The sequence below is a fragment of the Tamandua tetradactyla genome, chromosome 19, assembly GCF_023851605.1.
Source record: "Tamandua tetradactyla isolate mTamTet1 chromosome 19, mTamTet1.pri, whole genome shotgun sequence".
NCBI lineage: Eukaryota > Metazoa > Chordata > Mammalia > Pilosa > Myrmecophagidae > Tamandua > Tamandua tetradactyla.
In genome coordinates, this window is record NC_135345.1 from 11,032,320 (window position 1) to 11,056,741 (window position 24,422).

General features: G+C 34.6%; 1 protein-coding gene and 1 pseudogene across 15 annotated transcripts in view; one reads left to right on the forward strand and one right to left on the reverse strand.

The window, feature by feature from the left end:
* The window catches only part of LOC143663472 (uncharacterized), a 275,238-nt gene that overhangs the window by 235,727 nt on the left and 15,089 nt on the right, over positions 1-24,422 (forward strand). For 2 of the 15 annotated variants that reach the window (XR_013165931.1, XR_013165937.1), the window contains one exon: positions 23,278-23,547. The exons of the other annotated variants lie outside the window; for them this stretch is intronic. The gene's annotated coding sequence lies outside the window, so the exon portion shown is untranslated. Of the gene's footprint in view, positions 1-23,277; positions 23,548-24,422 lie in introns of those variants that run through there. 15 annotated transcript variants of the gene reach the window in all.
* On the reverse strand, positions 10,404-11,642 carry LOC143663705 (gap junction alpha-1 protein-like; annotated as a pseudogene).

Here is a 24,422-nt window from a genome sequence, read left to right on the forward strand (position 1 = left end):
ATAAATTATTAATTTATTAATTCATAAATGTAACAAATATACCACACTAATTTAAGACGTAATAATCGGGGAAACAGTATAGGAGAATGGGGATCTAGGAGAACTTGTTTAATCTTCCGTAAGCCTAAAATAAAGTCTATTAATTAAAAATAAAGTCTATTAATTAAAAAGAAATAAATTGCTCATTTTACTGAGGTTTGTTCTAAAGCTTCCTTGACCTTACCATTAATTCAAATAAAACCAGAGTGTTATCTTAACTGAATGCAGGAATGCAGATGAGATGTGCTCTATAGTCTGCTACTAGAGGGCACTGTACCCTGAAAAAATTGCCTATCTTGAGGCAGGCTAGGTGCAATTAGGTCCTTAACAATCAAAATCTATTGCTCCCTTGCATAAAACCCTCCAATGTTTTCCATTGCATTCAGTATAAAATCCAACTCAGGAACCCGCTGCTCCCATACCTCTTTCTCATCATCACATTCCACTATCTCCATTGTCAATTTACACCAGTTGCACCAGCCTTTCCTTGGTTCCTCTTACTCTCCAAGCTCACAGGGGCTTGATATTTGTACTTTCTACTGCCTTGGAACCTCTTTCATCACTTCATGGACTCCTTTTAATAATTTTATATCTAGGATAAAAGCACTCCTTTCCTCAACACCCTACCCAAATCTGTGGCCTCACCCCAGGCACTCTCTCCAGCATTTTCCTGTTGCACTTTCTTCTTTGCACTTATCTTTGGTCTGCCTTATTTCGTTTCTGTCTGACACTGGCTCCCTGTAAATGATGGCTCTTGCTTTTTTTTTTTTTTTTATCCACAGCTTTTACCCAATGCCTTGATAAGTAGTCAATACATACTTGTTGAGTAAAAAACAAAGGAATGCATGAAAATGATTTTAAGTCATAGAGCTTAAAAATCTGGTTTGGTAGTTATGGAGCTCACAATTCTCAATTTTGTCGGATATAGCGAAACCCAAATGGACACACTTAACCTCTCCAGGCCTTAGCATCCTCTTACACAAAGTAAGAATTTTAGACTCTGTGAGATCTACAGCCTTTTCTAGCTCTAAAGTCCTACATCTTTCATGCTTCACAATAATTGAGCTTCCACTGGAGAGTTGCTAATTCAGATATATTCTGTTAGCAGTGCAATTTTGGTGATGCTATATGTCAGTCCAGCATGCTGGAACCACCTTTCAGAGTGACATTGTCACACATCTGGTCAAATAAATTAATGTTTCCATCTGGATCCATGCTTTTGGCAGGAACTTCAAGTGCTAACACCACATGACCCCTCCATCATAAACAGAAAATGCGTCATGATTTTGTACCATAAGGCAACAAAACTGTCTGCTTTACATCTTCTTGTTTTTTATCACAGGGTTATCCTGTGACCTACACCTGACATTCAATAGCATATAAAGTGATGCAAAATATCATATTTATTTATGAGATATGTTTGCCCTTTGGTGTATCTCATGTCTAAGGAAAACATAACATATACCAGATCAATAATCACAAATGATTTTAGGTAAAATACGTTTCCATATTACAAAAAAAATGCAATGCCTGTAATTTCAAACCACACAAATATACTTAATCAGATGACACAAGATCCCAGGGGAATGTCTTCTGATGCCAGGTTGTTTGCTCCCCAGGAAAAGGCAGTCCTCTTGCAGGTTTGCTTTCTGGGATACTTGTACACTTTCCAATGGGAGGATTACGACTCATTTTTCTTTCCCTCATCAAAGCAAGGTCTGTAAGGAATGAGAAAACTAGTGTTCTAGTAATCCCCTGCCTTGTGGGTATCTGCTTCTTTCTTCACATCTCAGCTTTCTTGATCATGAGGGACTTCAGCCAACACTTAATGCACTGCCTCAGCTTTTTACCCTTCACTTGTACATTCCTCCTGGAGGTGAAATGAGTCATTGGGAGCAAAGCAACAGGTGCTTCACAGACACAGTGCTGTCTGCTGCTAAGCCTCAGAAAGCCACATGCAGAGTGATAAATGACATTTAGGGGGCCATGCTAGCAATGGTATGAGATCACACTGTTCTCTCTAACAGAGGCTAGTGAAGAAAATGTTAATGGTGAAAAAATGAGAGGATGGAATTGAAGAGAAAAAATTAACAATTAACCAGAGTCAACTTAAATACCATGGCAACCATATATATGTCCCAAATATTACATGAGGAATAGAAATTCCTGTTATGAGATAAATGATGTATTTTCAGTAGCACATGGTATTTGCTTAGTAAATATTAGTTTTCTTCTTTATTATAAAATGAATTTCATATTCTATTTGCATCACTATAAGAGCAGTGTGTTTTTGAGAGATTTCCATGTGCATAACACTTGGGATAAAGAGGTAAATGAGGTTTCATTTCTTGCTTTAAAGAACTTACCAGTTTACTAGGAGAGAACCAAATGCAAACATGTTGAAAATGGAGCAAATGAGTGAAAAAGAGAAGTTCAGCAGAACTTTATTGAGAGCCTATTATGTGAGTTTAATTTGAGTCAGACAATGAGAAAAAGAGAGATACAACGTAAGCTGAATTTTGCAGAATGCTAAGACTAATAGAAGCAGAAAAACTGAGGTAACAATTTAAGTCAAAGTGTAATGGAAAAATTTAGGGTACTACATTTAAGGTACATGGAATAAAGAACATGGTTGGAATACATTGCTTCCCAAAATAAAATAAATCAAGAAGGCATGATGTTTATAGTATTAGATAAGCCTAGAAGAATAGATGAGGTCTAATCTATGGAGGCTGATTAATGCTTAACCTTGAGTTATGAAGGTCCAGTTTTATTCTGAGATGAAGGGAGATCTATAAGAGTTTTCATTGTTGTTGTTTTCTTGATTTTGTTTATTTGTTTAATGAAAGAAGTGACTTTAGTTTGAAAAGAAAACTTTCTCTTCCAAAGTTGCACACAAAATATTACACACACACACACACACACACACACACACACTTTATCCATACACACACATTAACCAGGTGTGCCTGTTAAAATAACTCATTGTGCTGTCATTTACTATTATTAAAATGCATGCTTGCTATGACCTGAGTTATATGCTTCTAAATTGAGATTTCTAGTCTGTGTCCTGAATGCCATTAATGAGGGAGGTGTGCTTAGTCAATTGAGGAATATAATGTGTAGGAGACTCTAGGTCTTGGATAGGGACAAACAAGAACTATGAAATGAGTTCACAGCACTCCAGCATTGGCAAGGAGCCATATGGGAAACAAAAAGCAAGGGCTGCCCATCGTGATTGACCCCCTCTGATGGTGTTAGGATAGAAAGATGAAAGTTCAATGGACACTTGGCACTTAGAAACATCACTTATCTCTTTACCAGACATGGGCATGAACTAGTCCTTCCAGACCTCTGGCATCATTCACTAACGAGAATGGGAATTCTCAGGTCTCACAAGCTATGATTTTGGTGGTCTCAGTGACTGCATGGGACTGAGGAAGCTCATGAGATTCATCTATTCTGCACTTGTGAAACTGTGCTGGGGATGGGGCTCAACTCCAGTTAATGAAGAGAACAAACTGCAGTCTATACCCTTTGAGTCCTTACCATCCAAATGATGCAGATAAACTGTGGCAAAAGGTCCCCTTCCAGATACACAAGTTCAAGACAACTTTTGTGTATGTAACTTATATTCTTTCTGTTTGTGACTTTTTTCTTTGTTTTATAACCACCCCACCCTTGACCCCATTCTTTTCAAAAGACCCCACTTATGTACTTTGTATTCCAATGAAACATATTTAAAAATAATAATGCTGTAATTACAGAGAGATGGGGAGCTTGATGGTAAAGGTATTTTTCTTGGTTTTGTTGTGGTGTTTTTTTGCTTTTATAAACGCCTAACAATTTGAACAAAATACACAAATGTCATATTTAAAATATTCGGTACTCATGAGGAAATGGTGAATGAAAATTAAATTTCATTGCTGGAGAATTAGTATGGCTTTCATAAAAATTAGCAACATGAAATGAGAGAGTAATGAAAGTTAATAATTTTTTACTTGTTAATTAGATATCTATCAACTTTCTTAAAAATAAAGATAAAAACAATTTTGTATTCAAGAATGCTCATTAAGAATTACCTGTTAATTAACTTAACACTTATTTATTGTGCTTCTATGATGGGTTGAACACACTTCTAATAGTTGGGGATACAGATAGATAGAAGTCATTCTCTTATACATCTTGCATTCTAGCTATAGAGTCTGTCAGTGACTAGTGTTGACATGGAATGCTAGGGAGAGATCTATTTTAAATGTCAGGGGCGAATTTTGCAGAGTTGACACTTGAGCAGAGTTTGTATGCAATGAGGAAGTATGTCATGAGATATCTGGGGGAAGAACATTTATAACAGCAAAAATCTGTAAACCTTTCTATTACCTGGAAATAATGGAATGGTATTATAAATGTTCACATGGTTATATTATCTGAGTTTACTCAGAAAAGTTGGCCCAGAATAAGTAATTGTATCCCATTTTACCTGCATAAATCATCTGCTAATGACAGCAGATTTACTGTCACCTTTTATGCAATGAATTTATTTGTAACAAGTTACAGAGCTCTCTTTCTTTTAGACAAACTTTATCTTCTTACTTGCTGTGTCTTTGGCTTCCCACTCCATGGAATAAAGCTGAGTAGTTATCAAGCTTCAAACAGCATTCTCTTCTTTTCCTATACATTTGTCACTTGTGACCTCATTCACTTTTTTTGGTTTGTAAATAATTTATTCATGTTCAATAAAGTGTGCAATTTTATTATACACTCACCATCCTAAGGCACTGTAAGGAGTATGGAGGATACACAGAAGAAAATATGAATGACCACTTCTCTCACACCCATCTCCCTTTATGTTGTAAAGGAAGAGATGGGTGGATAAATAGGAACTCACAATGCATTATGAGAAAACTCTAAGCTATATAGAAGAATTCATAGGATCATAGGCCAAGTGTCTCTAAATCAGGCTGGAGGCTCTAGAAGGATGTAACTTTGACAACATTTTTCTTCTATTTTGAAGGGAAAATGCAGATAAATAGATGAAGAAGGAGGAGGCTAAACTATGCCAGAAAGCATGACTTGATAAGATAGGAAGTGCAGAACAATTTTTGGTTTTGTATAATGTAGAAAGTATAAGCATAAGGTAGACATGCAGAACTGTTTCCAACAGTTTATGGTTAAAGGAAAGACATGTCTTTTACTTGACACAAGTCAAGGAGGAGGAAGAGGGAAAGGCGGGAGCTGAGACTCTTGACTTAGGCAAAGCCAGGTAATAAAAGATTTGCATATTGACCCAAAGTGTTTGAATTTTATCCTATAGGCTTAGGGGAGCTAATAAAAGATTTTAAACTGGAGGATGATGTAACCAGAGTTTCGTTTTAAAAAGATCACTTTTTAGCAGGCAGAAAAATAAATCACCATGGTTATTTTTTATTATATTATTCATATAACATAAAATTTTCTTTTTAAAGCATGCAATCCAGTTGCTTTTAGTATATTCACAATTAAATGTACAACCATTGATACCATCTAATTTCAGATCATTTTCATCACCCTAAAAATATATACCATACCTTTTAGCAATCACTCCCCATTCCCTCCCTCCTTAATGTACCTATGTATTTTCCTATTCTAAACAGGGGTTACAAATGGAATCGTGTAATACATGATCTTTTATGTCTGTCTTCTTTCACTTTGCATAATGTTTTCCAGGTTCACCCATGTATAGCATCTGTCAATACCTTATTCCTTTATTATGGCTGAGTAATGCTCCGTTGCATGAATAGATCACATTTTATTTATTCACATGTCATTTGATTAACATTTTAATTGCTTCCACTCTTTTGGCTTTATGAATAATGTAATGCTGCTATGAGCATTTGTGTACAAATTTTTGAGTAAACATATGTTTTCAGTTGTTTCGTGTGTACACCTAGCAGTGGAATTGCTGGATCATATGATGATTCTGTGTCTAATTTAACATGATCCACTGCTTAATTGGGTTTCATTCATTCTCAATTGAGCATTTTAAAATCAATGTAGAATATTGTATTTAAGTTCCCATTAAAGCTATTCCCAAGTCATAATAATTTCTAGCTCCCTGTTCTAACTTAGTACTTATCCTTATCTAACATTTTTGTGCTTATTATTTATGTTTGTTCTTGTTTTATCAGACTAGAATGTAAGATCCTGAAGGTCAGGTTGCTATTTTATTATTGCTGTGTTTTCTGTTGATACTGGTATTGTCCACCACTGTTTTCAGATCACCTATTTCAGTATTTGATACATAAAACATGCTAAAGATACTGAATGAAAGAATCATTATTTTCATTATTAGTTTCATCATTATTATTTTATACATTGCAGATATTAAAATTTTGGGATGTTGTTATTCAAAATATTAGCACTGTATCTTACAGATCTGCTGTGAAGAGACAGGAGCTACATACCTCTTTATCTTTATGCATTTCTTTGTCCACCTCAGTAAAATGTCTAATGTCTTAGAAAAGGGCAAAAGTTAGACATCAAGAGGGAGATGAGACAGAAGAAACTGAATAATTCACAGCATAGCTATTCAACATCTGAATAATGTAGAGTGACTATGTGTAATGTCAAAGGAAAGGAAAAGGAGTTATTTATAATGCCATCCTTTTGAATGGATTTATTTTAGATATCTCTGGAGATCAGCTGACAGTATGAAGTTCTCAAAGATTAGTAGAACCACTTCTTAACTTAGTCAAAATGCACAGCAGTCATCTGTGGATTTCTGAACCTTTTTGGGTCTCCTCTATGGCTAAAATATGAACCTACTATATTCATGACACAAGCATCCATTCTATGCCCAGAAACACTGTAAAAGTTCTGGGTCTGGTTGTTCCTATAAATGAAATTTACCATTTTAAAAATCAGAAATAGTTTTCATGTTAGAATTCAGAAGGAAGCTGTACTGGTTTGAATCTGCTGTGTACCCCAGGAAAGCCACATCCTTTAATCCTCATTCAATATTGCGGGGTGAGATCTTTTTTATTGTTTGCATGAGATGTGACCCACCCAATTCTGGGTGGTAACTTTCAGTTAGTTGGTTCCCATGGAGATGTGTCCCCCCCATTTAAGATGGGGTTACTTACTGGAGTCCTTGAAGTGGGAACTATTTTGGAAAGAGCTCAGAACCAACAGAGCCCACACAGCCAGAGATCTTTGAGCTGTAGAAGGAGAACATTCCCAGAGAAGCCTCATGAAATGAGGAAAGACATTTAGCAAAAGTCACCATGTGCCTTTCCAGCTGACGGAGGTGTTCTGGACCCATCAGCCTTTCTTGAATCAAGCTATCTTTCCCTGGATGCCTTAATTTGGACATTTTCATGGTCTTAGAACTGTAAACTTGCAACTTAGTAAATTTAGTAAATGGCTTTTTAAAAGCCATTTTTTTTTCATATATTGCATTCCAGCAGCTTTTACAAAGTAAAACAGAAGGTTTGTATCTGAGTTTTGTAATCTGGTTTAGGTTCCCTTTCTTTGTTTTCCATTACCCTAGCATTTATAACTCTGTCTTGTGAACATCTGTTTTATCAAAAGCCACTGCCAATACATGACTAATCTCTATCCATTTTGCTTTTGGAAAAATTGATATTTGAGTATGGTTTTAAGGGAAAACATATTCTTAGATGAAGAAATAAAAATTTGGATATGTATTGCTTTTCCCATAGGACCTATCAGAATGCCAACTTAATCTGTGTACAATGTTTGCTGAGGTGGAGGAACTAAACTGAGTTACATTGGATAACTACCTCTAGGAAAAGAATTTAAGAGGGGAAAATAAAAATCAATGTCACTGGAGGGAATCAAAATTAAGGAAAATCTTCTCATTCAACTTAGGTTTGGAAAATATGTAGTGTGTCTATTATATGTATGATGTTGTATAATGACATAAAACCTGCTTAAGAGGGACTAAAAGATTTAGACAGCAAAATCCCAATAAGGAAACAAGCAGACATCTTTAATTACTGCGGCTGAAGTTATAGTGAGCAATTGAATGTTGGGACACAATCAAATTGTAGTTTGTTTATAAGTAGTGGGGGAATAGCTTTCAAGTAGTGTCTACCCGAAGTGAAGGAGTTTCCCTTTTATAGTAGCTAAGCAAGAAAGAAGACCATGAATGCAGGTATTTGTATATAACGAGTTTGTTTTGGATGAAACATAGAGAAATTCCTATATTTTAGCAAGCAATAGAAAGAATACATGAGAAATCAAGTAATTAAGGCTGTGGAATAGAATTAGCAATAGTTCTAAGGACAAGACTTGAAAATAGGCAGTAAGAGGGGCACAGATTCCTTAATAGGGCAGAAAAGGGCAGAAACGTTTTCACTCTCTAAACTTAGATATGTTTTCCTTGTACCTTAATAGGAATAATGATTACAGCAAAACTGCACTGCATCTGTATAGATACAGTAGAATTTTTCAATGTTTATATCTAAAAGGAAGGAGAGGGATGAGAAAATGCATAAGGTTTAGATAGGAGGCAAGGAAGCCATTGACCCAAAGATCTACAAATACCTCCAAGTCTAAGGGCTTAGAGAAGAACTCCATTATTAGGACACCCTGGCTGACTGAAGGAAAGAAAAATAAGTTTCTGGATTGGGGGAGAAAAAAATAATTGAGAAGTCTAGTGATACATATCTTGAAGGCCATAAAATCTAGCCTTTGCAGAAGTAAATGTTATGTTTGTTCATCATTTCTTCATCTTTAATATGACTATTGAAGTGTTGACATAATAAATAGTCATGAGTCAGATTTTTAAAATCTTTACATTAAATTAAAACTTTATTGAATAACGGACCCTCGCCAGATCATAAGATCTGATGAATTACATTACATACAATGAATCTGAACATGAAATGGCAAAGTAATCTTTCTCGTTGTACCAAGCTGTTTATATAGCTGGCTTGTAGGAAGAAAAGCACAGTATTCAGTATTTTTACCAATCATCTGTGATAAGTTTAAAAATGGTATTTAAAGAAATTGGTAGATATCTTTAGGATATATTTCAAATAAATTAGTTACGTGTGATAACTGAAACTCCTTTCAACATCTCTTGTATTCCAAATAAAGCCTTAGTGCAAACATCAAAGCTGCTAGTCTTGCAAAAAGATTGTCAAACTCATAATAGTATACAAGTTCTGGATTAAGGTGTGATAAAGATAAAACCAAGAACACCAGTCACTGCAAAATTTGTGTAGGCACACATAATAGTCCTCTCCAAGTATTTCTTTTAAGTCTCTCAAGTTAATGACTAAAGTCTGTTAACAGTACTAAAACTCTATTTTTCAAGCATCAACATTTACATTTTAGAAAAAAGAATTCAAGCATGTCAGCCATAACCTGCTATATTCTAAAAAAGAGGGAATAAAAGAAAAAAAAATGAATCATAATCAACTAAACCATCATCCATAACAAGTTATGTAGGGGAAACTCATTTTAAGAGAAAAATAAAAGAAGAATGCTTTACTTGTATAGCAGGAATTATATAATGTGAATACCATACTGGTCTATACTAGAAAATCTATAAGAAATGTTCAAATTTGAATGTTGTGTGAGCATTATTTTCAAATCTGTTTTTGTGAGTTTATTCTGCATCTGCTTTTACCAATACATGACAAATGAGACACACTTCTTCCACAGAAGCACATACAATAATATAAGTGATTGTTAAATATTGAACAAAGCTTGCCTTCCTGATACTAACTCAGAAAAAATGTTGTGCCATCCAAACTGTTTTTAAAACACTTACAGAACCATTAAATGAGTGTAAATAGTTGAGGAACGATGACACAAAGTGGTGGTAATGATATAATGCAACTGGACATAAAAGTGTCAAGATTTGCAAGTTCATGGAAAGCCTTTTCCTGTGGGCAATGGATGAACATTTAGCCAATACCAAGAATGAAAAATGTAATAGCACAAGTCAATGGACACCAAGAGGCTCAGACCTAGAAAACTCACCTTCAAAGTGCAAACTTTAACAATGGAATGTTTTAGCAGGGACCTAAGACAATCCTCTATCTTTTTATTGTTGAAAAGAAATAAAATGTGCAGCAAGTATTTTTTCCTGGCAAAAGTTATTTTGGTATGGTAAAACAACTATCACCCACTCTCTCACATATACAAAACCACTCTAGATGGGGGGGGGGGGGGAGGGGTACAGGGGAGAAGCTCTTACTTATGTATTACCTTATGCAACTTCTTTCAAATTTACGTTCTTTGAATCACCTACTTTAAATAGTAACTCTTCCTCGTCCACCCACCTGTCCCAGACAACTGCAATGAACCCTTGTATTCTAATAGGTCTAGATTTTCTAGGTCTCTGACCAAGGCTATTTGAGTACTGCCTCCATTAGAACAAAATTAATACCTAAGGTACTCTTTCTGCAACACCTTTTTCCCCCTGCACTGTTGCATGGAATCTTGATGCTCTGGAACAGATATCTAAATCTCCAGCTGCTGGCACTACTGCTGGCTCTGCATGAAGGCCATTAGTCCACAATGGCTAGTGGCTGTAGTTCATGCCCAGCAGCTAGGTTTTCAGTATCCTGGTTATCAGGGAAATCAAAGGCTGTTGTGGAAGTTAGAGATGGAACTTCTTGCCTGCCCCATTCAATTTTACTCTGTACTGAAATTAACCCAGCTTTGCTCATTTGCTTATTTGTTGTAATTGCAGCAGCAAGAATTGTTTCTGTCTCCAGTAACCAGCTTGTATCATGAAGAAACATGGGTGAGAACATAGCAGTGGGTGAGGAGCAGCTGATCAAATAAGCATATTTTGGAGATCCCCAATCTTTGGTGGGGTTCAGCAGGCTAGTGGTAGTTTTGTAAGGATCACTTTTTCCCTTCACCCAATCTTTAAGGCCTCTTTAAGAAGACGTAAAATAGTTCAATGATGTTCAAGGCAAGCAACAGCAAAGAAACCACTACTATGAAAATGATGAAGATAGTCTTCCTGTGGGGTTAGAGAGGAAAGCAATCCACCTGATGTGGGCAGAGAGCACTTTTGCAAGTGTAAACCACACTCAGGTAGAAACCATATATGCATCACTGGATCAGCAAGAAGCCACCTGAAGATTGCTTTAACCAGGATGCTGATGATGTAGATTCACAGCAAGTCCCTTTGCATTTTCATCTTCCCATTTTCAACAACCCCAAACTTGAAGTTCATTATTTCAATTCACTTCAAGTGTATCTCCACACTGACACCAATAGTTTGGACAATTTTGTGTTCCTCTTCTTTCTTATTCAATTTATCTCCTTTTCAGATCACATAGAACATGTGGCCAGGCACAAGAACGTGGGAAAAGACACAAATTTGATCTGCAGGACCCAAAAATGCATGTGAGAGATTGGGAAGGACTTGTCACAGCAGATATTTTCACAACCAGGTTGCTGAGTGTTACAGAGAAAGGCAGACCACTCATCCGACCCCATGCCAACTCAACTGCTGATTCAATCCCAGCAGCAGGATTCAGAAAATGTAATGGACTGAGAACCTTACCTGCCCTCAGCTGTGAAATAGGCTTGACCCTTGTCAAGAGTTTGCCAAAGGAACTCCAGTCACCCATGTGGCCTGGTACCATTGTTTTACTTAAAAGAAGTGAAGCAGGCCAGCCAAGTGATGGTACTCCTTGGAGGATGAAATAAAATGAAAAATAAGTTCAGGCACTTAGACCTATCTCTTAAAGTTTAAAAGTCTGCTGCTGTTTGGTACTTTCCTCAGTCCTTTCCCCTAATGAAAGAAAAGTGCTGATCCCTCGTAAAAGCTCCTGAGTCAGTTTTATTTATTTATTTTAGGCAAGTACATCCTATATCTTTGGACCTTTTTAAGGCATTGCAAATACAGTGGTGAAGAAAACAAAGTCATAGAGTTGAATTCTTAATATGAACATAGACAATAAACAAAGGAGTAAGTGCATTTAAAATCAACTTCTTAGTTACTATAGGTGAAAAAAGGAAAAATAAAAGCAAGGAAAAGGGAGATAAGCAGGAACACTACTTTATACAGGAGTTGACAAAGTCCTTTTGGCTTCCTTCTTGTATTTCCTTTTTCTGTATTTCCTTAACATCTGGTCTATTACAAAGATCTTGAGAAAGTAACCCTGGCTAAAGTTGGTAATGAATCTAATCACATACTCCTATTATTCTAGATGATTAAATGATGGCTATTATTTAAAGAATGCCTTTCATACTCAATTCTAATTTTGGGAGAGCAACGATGGTGTCTATCCATCATTATAATGTTTACTATCCTAACAAAATATAGCTATGGGAATTAAAGAATGAATGTATGAGTGGAACAATCTAAGTGTCACAAATGTGTATTATTTCATGATACTCAGGTACAATAAATGCTATTTTTGAAATTGAAAACAGTAATTCAATTGTTTAATGCTTCTACTCCACAAGGAAAAAAAAAGTCCATAATCAGACACGTTTCAGGGCCTTCTCCCTGTCCTTGGATTTAGCATTTTCTAGGAAGTGGAAGGATCTTTAATCAGGTTGTGTTAATACATTCTTTATGACCCAGTGCTTTTAAATATTTTTCCTAGTTTAGCTATGGAGATCATCACTAAAGTTCTTGTGGCCTCAGTGCTAGGGGCCAGGGTTCAGAGTTATTGATATGGTCATATCAGTCCAGTGTGAACCTACCATCTCCTAAGGGTTCACTGCTATTCCTCAAAAACAATTTTCTCACTCTTAGGTTGAAGGGATTGAACCAATCATAACTGAGTCAGTCCACTTTTTGAACCATGTACATCTATCTATTTTGAGGTACAGCCCAATGTCATCTAAAGCACTAAAGATTCAGAACACCTGGGTATCTCACCACTAATGTATATGTGTATGTAACTGCATATATATATGTGTTTACAGATTTGTTTTCATATGCATAATTGCATATATAAATAGAATATGCCATGATATATTATACATTATATTTATATAACTATACTTTATATGTAGTCATCTCCCTGACTCTGAAAAAAAAAGAAAGATAAAAGACTAGGGGCATAGGAAAAGCGAGGGTTTTCCTTACTTTCTCATGAGTCCAGGTAGCTGCTGGAGAAAAGGCACTGACACAGTGAAGCAGCATTGCCTTTAGGTGTCCATAGCCAAATTTACAGGAATGGATGCAGAGATGGCTAAACTTATTACAAAAGGATGTATCACTTTTATAACTCAGAGCAGATTTAACAAAGTTAAGGGAAGCAAGATAGTTCTGAAAATCAATCTGCTACATTAAATTAACACTGATTTAAAAACATGCCATGAAAATAGTTATTTGATGAAATAATGATGGTAAATTAGAAAGCATAATATGTTTATAGGTAAGTAGGAAGGGGTTTAATAGAATGGTTATTCTTTTTTGGCATTGTGAGCACAGACATATTACTTCCAAAAGATGAGCATATAATTTGGAAATAGAATGGGAAATAAATCATTTAAATGTGGTGTCCATTCCTTCTGCTGAGCTATTGCACTTTTAGGAACTTTTCCTAAGGCAGTAATTTAGCAGTACAACAAAGATGAATGTACAAGGATATTCCTCTCAGTTTTACTAAATGAAACAATGGAAACAAGCTAAATTTCCTTCAAATTTGGTTATTTAAGTAATAGAATTCTCTGCAGCCTGTTAAAAATTTATGTTGAGTTGAAAAGATGCTCATAACATGTTTTTTTCTGAAAAAAAGTTTAAAATAGTATATACAGTATAATGCTTGTAGTATAACATTTTTACTGTCATACAAAAAGAAAAGGGCAGATGTGACAAGTGCCTATTCCAGAGAGAAAAATCTAATAGATTCTGAAAGGGAACCCTTTTACTAGATTAACAAGGTAGTTTTCAGCTGCCTCACATGTGTTTCTGTGACTTTGAAGGTGTTTCTATAATTAACTGCTACTGCTTATGTATCCACTAAAATGTTAATATTTTTGTGAAATTTAAAATATATGTTAGTTGGAATTTTACAAATTTACAGTTCTAAGGTCATAAAAATGTCTACACTAAAGCATCCAGAGAAAGATAACTTGACTCAAGGAAGGGCTGATGACATTTGAGGTTTCTCTGTCTGCTGGGAAGGCACATGGCAATGTCTCCTAGCTTTCTATCCTGGCTTCTCATCCCAAACGGCTTCCCCAGGAGCATTTTCTTTCTGTATCTGCAAAGTTCTCTGGCTTTGTGGGCTCTGAAGCTTTATCCAAAATGGTTCCTCTTAATGGACTCTAATAAGCAACCTCACCTTGAATGAGTACAGACATATCTCCATGGAAGCCACCTAATCAGAAGGTCCCAACCGCAATTGGGTGGGTCACATCTCCTTGGAAGCGATTTAATCAAAATGATCCCACCCAGCAATATTGAATCGGGATTAAAGAATATGGCTTGTCTGGGTTATACAACAGTTTCAAACCAGCACAGTGGGTTTTTGCCATGTAACTTATTATGCTAAAATTTAGTGGCTTAAAACAACAAAACTTTATAATCTCCTGGTTCCTACTCGTCATGAATTCAGAAGCAATTTAGCTATGTGATTCTGGTCCAGAATCCCTGGATTTCTTAATACAGGTGTGGATTTGGCTTGTAGTCTTACGAAATTCTGCCTGGAGCTAGAGGAGACACTTCCAAAGTCATTCATATGATTGTTAGCTGGAGCCTTCCATTCTTCATGGGTTTTTGGTTGAAGGCTTCAGTTCCTTGTCAAGTATGTCTCTTTACAACATGGCGGCCACCTTACCTGAGAGTAAGTGATCCAAGAGAGAGTCAGAACCTACAATAGCATTACTCCTACTGGATTCTATTGCTCATACAAACCATCCCTGATACTAAATGGGAGGGACTACACAAAGATGGGAGGTGTGGATCATTGGGGGCCATCTTGGAAACTACTTACTATGAAGAAGGTCACTGTCCTGTTTTACATGTGGTCTATATGCATTATATTAATATTAATGATAAGAGGGTGATACAAAAAATACTTTTTAGAATTGGTTTTCATCATGAGTTGAAATATGTTAAAAAATCCCTAATATCAGATTTTCACCTTTTGTTTTGTTGTATATTCTATGGTGACAGCTTTATTTTCTCTCAGCTCTCTGATGATATTAGCCCATTAACATCATTCTAAGCTTCATTTTTTAGTATGTTATAGATTTTTACTTGAATATTTGATCAATTTTTAACTTTAATTATTTATTATATATGTGGATTTTACTTATTATATATATGTGGATTATTATATTAAACCAGTTCTGTGTGATCTTCAACCATTATCTCCTCAAATATCTCCTCTATTTCATTGTCTCAATTTTATCCTGAGACTTTAGATATATACATGCTATACCTTTATACTCTATCCTGTCATTAATCTTTCATTCCTATTATTCATCTGCTTGTTTTTCTGTACTGTATTCTGAATAAATCATTTAAAAATTGATCTTTTCTCTTAAGCTATGTCTCATCTGCTGCTCAATATACGTTGTTTGTTGTTTTTTGTTTGCTAAAGCTGCTGGAATACAATGTACCAGAAATGGAAAGGCTTCATAAAGGGAATTCATTACAAGTTTACAGAGAAATGTTCAAACTAAGGCATCCAGAGAAAGATCACGACTCAAGAAAGGCTGATGTCTGTCATGTGGGAAGGCATGTGTCTGGCATCTGCTGGTCATTGTCCCTGGTTTCATTGCTTCCAGCTTCTGATGCCAGTGGTTTCCTCTCTAAGCATTTCTGGGGCTTCACTTAGCTTCTCTGGGACACAACTTTGGGTTCTGGCTTGTTTAGCATCTCACGAGAAAACACAAGGCAACATCTGCTTGGCTCCAAATGTCCCTGTTTATGCAACAGCTCACTTTATGTTGGCCCTCCAAACATCTCCAAACATCTCTGTCAGCTCTGAAGCAACTGTTCTCCAAGTGCCTGGATCTGAGATTTTTCCAAAATGTTTCCCCTTTTAAAGAACTTCAGTAAACTAATCAAGGCTCACCTTGAATGGGTAGACTCACATCTCCGTTTAGTCAAAAGGTCACACTCACAACTGAGTGTGTTACATCTCCAAAGAAACAATCCAAACAGAGTTTCTCACCCTAAACAATATGTCTGGCCCAACAAGATTAGGTCAGGATTAAAATATGGCTTTTCTTGGGTATATAATAGTTTCAAACTGGCACATTCTTCATTTTAAAAATTTTATTTAATCATTATTTTTTTAATTTTTTAATTTTTAATAATTCTATTTGAATCTTCTAAATATTTGCTTGGCATTTTTTCATGGTCTATTTTTCTTTTCTCATGTTTTGATTTCCAAATCATTATTTCTTTAAGCATTTCACACAATGGTTATTCCATATTGTATATTTGATAATTCCAATATGTGAACTCTTCAGAAATACATAAATATGTTACCTTTTCCTTATTGTTTTTGCTTAAAGTCACTCAATATGCCACTTTCCTTATGTGCTTTGACAATTTTTAATTGAGCTCATATTTTGCTGAATTTGATCAATAGAAAACCATTGGAGATTGAATTATGTATCCCACAAAAGACATGCTCTGAATCTAAATCCATGTTTCTATGGGTATAAGCCCATTTATAAATAGGACGAAAGAAAAGGAAGAAAAGAAAGTCGTCATAAGAGGAGATTCTTTAAAAGATATAATAATGGAATTTTAGCTCAAACACTGAGCTAAAAATAAACGTATTTGTAAATGCCTAAATATAAATGAACTAAACCAAAATTTTCAAAGAATCATATTTTATAATAAAGGAAAAAGCACTGTTTTGTTTATTATAACATTAATATAAATTAACTATGTAAAAATGTTGAAAATAAACAACTGGGCACTTTGATTTTTAATGATATATTAAGCTGGAATCTCTGAAAAAAACCCTGTATCAAATCTTCTGTAAAATAAAAAAGAAAGATTAAATAAATAAATATTTATTTGATGATATTCGAGAAAGACAGGAGTGACAATAATCAATAATTGTAATATTAGGAATGAAAAATAAACCAGAAGTACAGATAAGGTAGAGGTAGAGTCAATTAAAAATAACAAAATAATCTCTGAATGGTTATGTCAATATATTTGAAACTGAGAGCATATTCTAAAACTTGTAAATTACCAAAACTGAAACAAGAAAAAAATAGCCTGAAAATTACTACAATCATTAAAGACATCAAATTAGTAGTTAAATTTCACCAGAAAGGAAGACAAATGAACAATCAACACACATGACCAAAAAAGCATATAAATGTGCTCCACTTCATTAGTAAAGATATAAACCTAAATAAAATACATGGATATCATATTGCACAACCAGATTGGCAAAAATTAATACTTCTGACAGTATCAAACACTGGCTTTGAATATTCATTAAATTGAACCTTTATATATTGCTGGTGGAACTGTTAATTAACATAAGCATTTTGAAGAGAAATTTGTGTCTTTGTGTCATATTATAAAGATCAGATTTGTGCATATAAACCAATGGTACAGTTCATATAAGTATCTTGTAGCAAAACTCTTGCGTGCCAAGAGTAAAGAGAAAAATATTTCTAGCAATATCATCTATACTAGCAAGAAAATATTAACAACCTGATGTGTGGAATATTGCACAGCAAAAAATTGAATGAATTACAACACCCCAAAACAAGGGTGAATTTAGAAAATATTATTGTTCTAAAATATCACATATGGCTATAAAGAGCATTATTCCATTTCCATAAATTAAATAGTCAAGAACTCATGTCTTACTAAGTATTTGTCTTTCTACTTCTTAATTATAGGTGGAATATTTCCAGATAAGTTACATACTTTACTTTATATATCTGTAGCTATACATAGCTAGAGATATACAAATATGGTTCAATGTGTCAGTGGGGATAAACCCTTATAATAAAATAGCACATGTCCTGTGCTAACACTGAAATATTTTTTAAATGCTAAATGGAAGTAAACTTCACTTGTACTAGATACAAAAAATGTCTTAATGGCTGCATAACCACATCTGGATTTGCAAATAAAGCTTCCCAACTGATTTAGACAAACTGTAAATTTAAAGTAGAGATAATCCCAACTGTATTTAAATTATTACAGTACTTAAGTGGAATTCCACATTAAGTGCATATAACTTGATATTGAAATAAAAAAAGGCAAAAAGCAGAAAACTCTCAACTTATTGAATGGATAAATCTCAACTTATTTTGAAAACTTACTAGGTGCCCGGCACAGTTATAGGTGCTCCAGTTTAGGCAGAAAACCAAAGAGACAAAAATTATATGTCTTTATGGAGCTATGACTGTGATGGGGAAGATAAAAAGCAAAAGAATAGTTAAATAAGGAAAAACTGCTGAAAAAACCATAAGTACAACTTTATTAAGCAGATTTTAGCAGAACAATAAGAGAAGAGTAGACTAAAATTATATAGTATTCAGGAAGATAATAAAACGATTCAATTAAAAAATATTTTAATGTAATTTATCATATTAATAGATCTCAGGAAAGCATGATTGCATATAGATATTGAAGTCTCATTTGATAAAATTCAACCTCTACTATTGACTTTAAAACAATGAAATAGGAATATTAATTCTTATTACAATAAAAATAGAACCATCTCAGTTACAAAGCCAACTTACATAGAAGGGAAATAATAAAGTATTCCTACAAAAGTTAGAATTAGGGATGCCCAATGTTAATTATCACTTTTCTGAGCACTAGCAAACATAATTAGGTAAGGAATATATATTGTAATTACTTTAAAAATTATCAAAAATAAAAAGAATGGGGAGTCATTGCTTAATATGTGCAGAATGTTTAATTAAAGTGTTTGGAAATGGATAGAGGTGATGGTACTGCATTATTGTGAGAATAATTAACAGTTCTGGATAGCGTGTGAGCATGGCGGAAAGGGAAAATTTGGAATTATGTATGTCATTAGAAGGAAAGTTGGAGGTTAAAACATGAGAATGTATAACACAGTGAATCCTGTGGTGGATAATGTCCATGATTAACTGTACAAATATAAAACAATCTTTCATCAACTAGAGAAAATGTATGACATTACTGTAAGGTGTTACTAATAGTGTCTGATAGGAAAAATGTACCTACTGCAAACTATGGACTATACTTAGCAGTAACATTATTATACTCTGTCATCAGTAGTAACAAATGTACCACACCAATACTATGAGTCAATAATGGGGGGGGGGGTAGGTTAAGGGATATGGGAGAATTGGGGTTTTCTTTTTTCTTTTTATTTCTTTTCTGCAGTAATGGGAATGTTCTAAAATTGATCATGGTGATGTATGCACGACTATGTAATGATACTGTGAGCCAGTGATTGTATACTTCGGAAAGCTTGGATGATATGTGAATATAGCTCAATAAAATTGCATTTTAAAAATTATCACTACTGACAAGTCAAATTATTGTTTACCTTGAAAACTGAAGACAATCAACTAAAAATTTATTCCAACCAATTAGATAAATCCAATGAGGTAGTCAAATACAAAACAGATATACATAAATGGGTAGATTATGGGCAATAATAACCAAATAAAAAGAGATAATTTTAATATATCAAACATGAGAGAAACTACCTAGAAATAGACTTTAAAACTCTAAGTGTTCTTGGGGTATCTAAAAGAAAGCTTTAATTAGTGGAAGGCTTATTATAATTTTGGATGAGAACATCAAACTTTGTAAATATGTCAAATTGTCATAACTTTAACCATAGACATTCTTTTATTTCCATAAAATACCAATAATTTTTGCTTTTGTTTGTCTTTTAATACAACTAGATAAAATGATTATGACCTTTTTTTTTTTTGAAAAATCAAGCATTTGGAAAAGTGTGAATAAAAAGAGTAATGGGTAGAGATTACCTACCCCTCCTCGATTTTAATATCATTAAAATAGTAATGAACTGCTATGAATATAATGTACATTAAATAATTATATTGGAAAGCCAAGGTATAGGTCCATATTCCATATTGGAAATGGATAGAGGTGATGGTACTGTGTTATTGTGAGAATAATTAACAGTTCTGGATAGCGTGTGAGCATGGCAGAAAGGGAAAATTTGGAATTATATATGTCATCAGAAGGAAAGTTGGAGGTTAAAACATGAGAATGTGTAACACAGTGAATCCTGTGGATATAGCCATATCCAAAGTTTGTTATGACAAATATAAACTCTAAAATAAAGACTATTTTAGAAATAAAGAAATAAAGACTATTCTAAAAAACCATATTGACATGACTAAGTAAAAACATGTAAAACAAAATAACAGTAACAAAAGATTGTACCTATACGTCAAATCTTATGGAAATATTCCATATAGAACAATGATATAAATACATAAATCTTAAAATAATAAAACTAATAATGGAAGAATTGTTGCATTAGTTCTGGAATGGAAAAACCTTTTATACTATGAAAAAAAATCAATGATTCAGCTTCTAAAGCTAAGCACACAATTGTTTTTAAATGATTGCAATGGTATTCACATATTAAACACTTGCAATTTATATCACAACAAAGGTTAATTTATTTAATATAGAAGAGGACTGACAAATTGATATAAAAAAGAATAACAACCCAACAGAAAAAAATGTTCAAGGCATATGACTAGACAGTTCATTAATAAAGTAACACAAATAGGTTTTAGCATATTAAAAATTCTCAACTTCAGTAAGAAAATAAATACAATTTCAGATTACACTGAGATGCTAGTTTTTCCACACATCAGATGGATAAAGATACAAAAAAAAGTTTGGTAAAATACTGCATTGGCCACTGTGGTAAGAAGTAAACGCTCTCTCTCAGTGTTGGTGTTAAAAAAATTGATATAAATATCATGGATAAAATCTTGGAAAGTACCTTAAAATTAGAAATAAGCACACTCTTTGTGCTGGTTTGAAATGACATATGGACCCTAGAAAAACCCATGTTTTAATCCTAATCTCATTTTGTAAAAGCATCCATTTCTTCTAATCCCTATTCAGCATTGTATGTTTGAAACTGTAATTAGATCATCTCCTGGAGATGTGATTTGATCAAAAGTGTTTGCTAAACTGGATTAGCTGGAGGCATGTCTCCACCCATTTGGGTAGGTTTTGATTAGTTTCTGGAGTCCTATAAAAGAGGAAACATTTTGGAGAATGGGAGAGATTCAGAGAGAGCAGAGCAGAATGACATAGCCACGAGAAGCAGAGTCCACCAGCCAGCAACCTTTGGAGATGAAGAAGGAAAATGACTCCTGGGGAGCTTCATGAAACAGGAAAGCCTGGAGAAGAAGCTAGCAGATGATGCTGTGTTTGCCATGTGCCCTTCCAGATGAGAGTGGAACCCTGACCATGTTCACCATGTGCCTTTCCACATGAGAAACTCTGACTGTGTTCACCATGTGCCCTTCCACTTGAGAAATAAACCACGGACTTCATCGACCTTCTTGAACCAAGGTATCTTTCCCTGGATGCCTCAGATTGGACATTTCTATAAAGTTGTTTTTATTGGGAACATTTTCTCGGTCTTAGAACTGTTAACTAGCAACTTATTAAATTCCCCTTTTTAAAAGTCATTCTGTTTCTGGTATATTGCATTCTGGCAGCTAGCAAACTAGAACACTTTTTAACCCAACAATTGCACTTCTAGGATTTATTTCTGCAGATATATTTACACAGTTGTGAATTCCTATATGTACAAGAATATTCATTACAGCATTATTTTGATAACAAAATACTCTAGAAACCACCTAAATGTCCAAATGTAGGGTCTAATTCAATAAATCATGGTGTTACACACATGATGCAATATAAGGAAAGATTGGAAATCTCTTATGTACATAATAGATAGATCACTAATATTATTTAGTAAAAGTATAAGGTGTAGGGAGCTGTTAATAATGAGGTACTATATATTTATTTACGTATGCGTAAATTCTTAAAATATCTTTGGAAAAATGTGAAAGAAACTTATAAGCTAGGGGGTTACCAATGGGGAAAGGAATTCAGGTTTTGGGGATAAGGTTGCAAGAGTGATTTTTTTTTTTTTTTTTTACTTTATACCTTTTCATAATTTTGATTTTTAAAATTTAGAAATAGATCGCCTAAAAAGAAATGAAATGAAAGCTCCAGTAAAATGGTCTGAGAAGCATAATAATAACAGTAGCAACAATGACAACAAGAACCCTCAAAGGACATGAGGGGATTTGGTTGAGATGATGATCCAATTCATCCATTGCCACCCAGTCACAATCAAGCTGAATTCTGTCTGATTTACTGAATCACTGTGGTGGGCTTTTTATAAACCCATGTTCCCTGAACCACAACGAGGGTACCTGGAACTGTGGGATCCCCGGGACAGCTGGCAACTTTCACTTTCCATCGATTATGATTTTGAAAGAGTTTCACAACTGAGCATTAAGCTGATTACTTAATACTCATTATTTTTATGGCAATGCACAGTAAACCAAAATGACTTTTTAATAAGATGGTCCCTGTTGCCAGAAAATTGGGCATTGTAGGGGATTTTTCAGAACATGCATTTACTATAATTTATAGAGCAGAACATCTCTTTTAATATTTTTCTCCATATGGAAAAATACGCATTTGCACAAATAAGTGTTTACAAGCCCAGGACTGAACATAAGCCTAAAGTACATATTATTCATTATGAAGTCCCCCTAAAATCTGGCTAGGGAAATGGTCCCATATTTAATTTGAAATCAGTAACATAGTTTTTCCTCTAGAAAACATGTTTTTACTTGCCAAATGCAGACCGAAAGGTTAGAGCAGAAAAGATCTTTTTCTTTGCTTTTTACAGAAAGGCATTTCCGTAATTAATGTTATGGATTTTCATGAACTAAGGTTAAAAGCATGTAAATTACCTTCAGTTTTATGAAAATTTAAGAGCAAAGTGAATGGTACTGAAACTCTTCTATAAAGTACAGGCTTTTTTGCTATTTTGGGACAGATGAAGAAAAGGATTATCATATCATGAAATTGTAGAACTGGAAGCAAATCTGTAGCAATTTCTCACTTTAGCCTTTCATCTAATTTCAGAAAATAGAAATAAAAATTGATGCCAGAATAGTCTCAAAGTTTAAATGGATCAAAGTTAGTACACTAAGAGTGGTAGTGTGAAGCTGTGGGTACCTCAGAGAAACCATGTTCTTAAATCTAATTCTGTCCTGCAGGTGTGAACTCATTGATGTGGACCTTTTCATGAGGTTACCTCAGTTATGGTGTGGACACCTCAGAGTAGGACTTAATCTTATTACTGGAGCCCTCTATGAATGGAATGAAATTCAGACACAGAGAAAGAAAGCCACCGAGGGAGCTGCCAGAAATGAACATAAATGGAACCTGGAAGAGAAAAGAGAAAGCAGGAGATGGTGCCATTTTCCTGGTTATGTGAAAAGCAAAGGACCAAGAATCTCTGGAAGTCTGGCCCAGAAACCACAGTCTTTGAGTAAAAAGCATTACTTTGCTAAAGACTTGATTTTGAATTTTTCCAAGCCTCCAACAATGTGTGACTTTATTCCCATTGTTTAACCTGACCAATTTCATGGTATTTGCTTGAGCAGCCCAAGAAACTGAAACAGATTATGGTACTAACAATGGGATGCTATTATTGCAAATATCAAATATGGGGTAATGGCTTTGGAATTGGTCAATGGGTAGGAGCTGGAGAATTGTGAGGTGCTTGATAGAAAAGGCCTAAATTGCTTTGAAAAGACTGTTTGTACAAGTGGATGCTAACGGTACTTCCATGGAGACCTTGGAAGGAAATGTGTTACCTGACAAATGCATTATGGGAACCCAGAGGAAAGGCTACATTTGTTTTAAGGTGGTAGAGTGGGGGAAAGTGAGTTCTGATACTAGATAGAAGGTAGAACTTGAAAGTGATGAACTTTGATATTTAGCTGAAGAATTGTCCAAGATAAGTGTGAAAAGTGCAGCCTGAGTTCTCCTTGCAGCTTGTTGTAAAATGTGAGAAGAAAGAAAAAACCTGAAAACTGATGTTCTGGGCACAAAGAAATTAGGATACGATGGTCTGGAAATTTCTAAGCTCCCAGAAAGTTACTCCTCAGAGTATAGTGCTCCATGTGAGGGTTTAGCTGAAAACAAAACCAGTCAACAACTTTTGAGGGCGTCAGTATTGAAAATGCAGTTATGCAAGAAAGATCGATAGAAGGTTCTGTCTGGTTTAGACCCCTGTGAGCTACATGAAAGTCTGGCAAAAATGTTTTGTTTAATTTTATGAATGATGGAAACTGGTTTAGACCCCTGTGAGCTACATGAAAGTCTGGCAAAAATGTTTTGTTTAATTTTATGAATG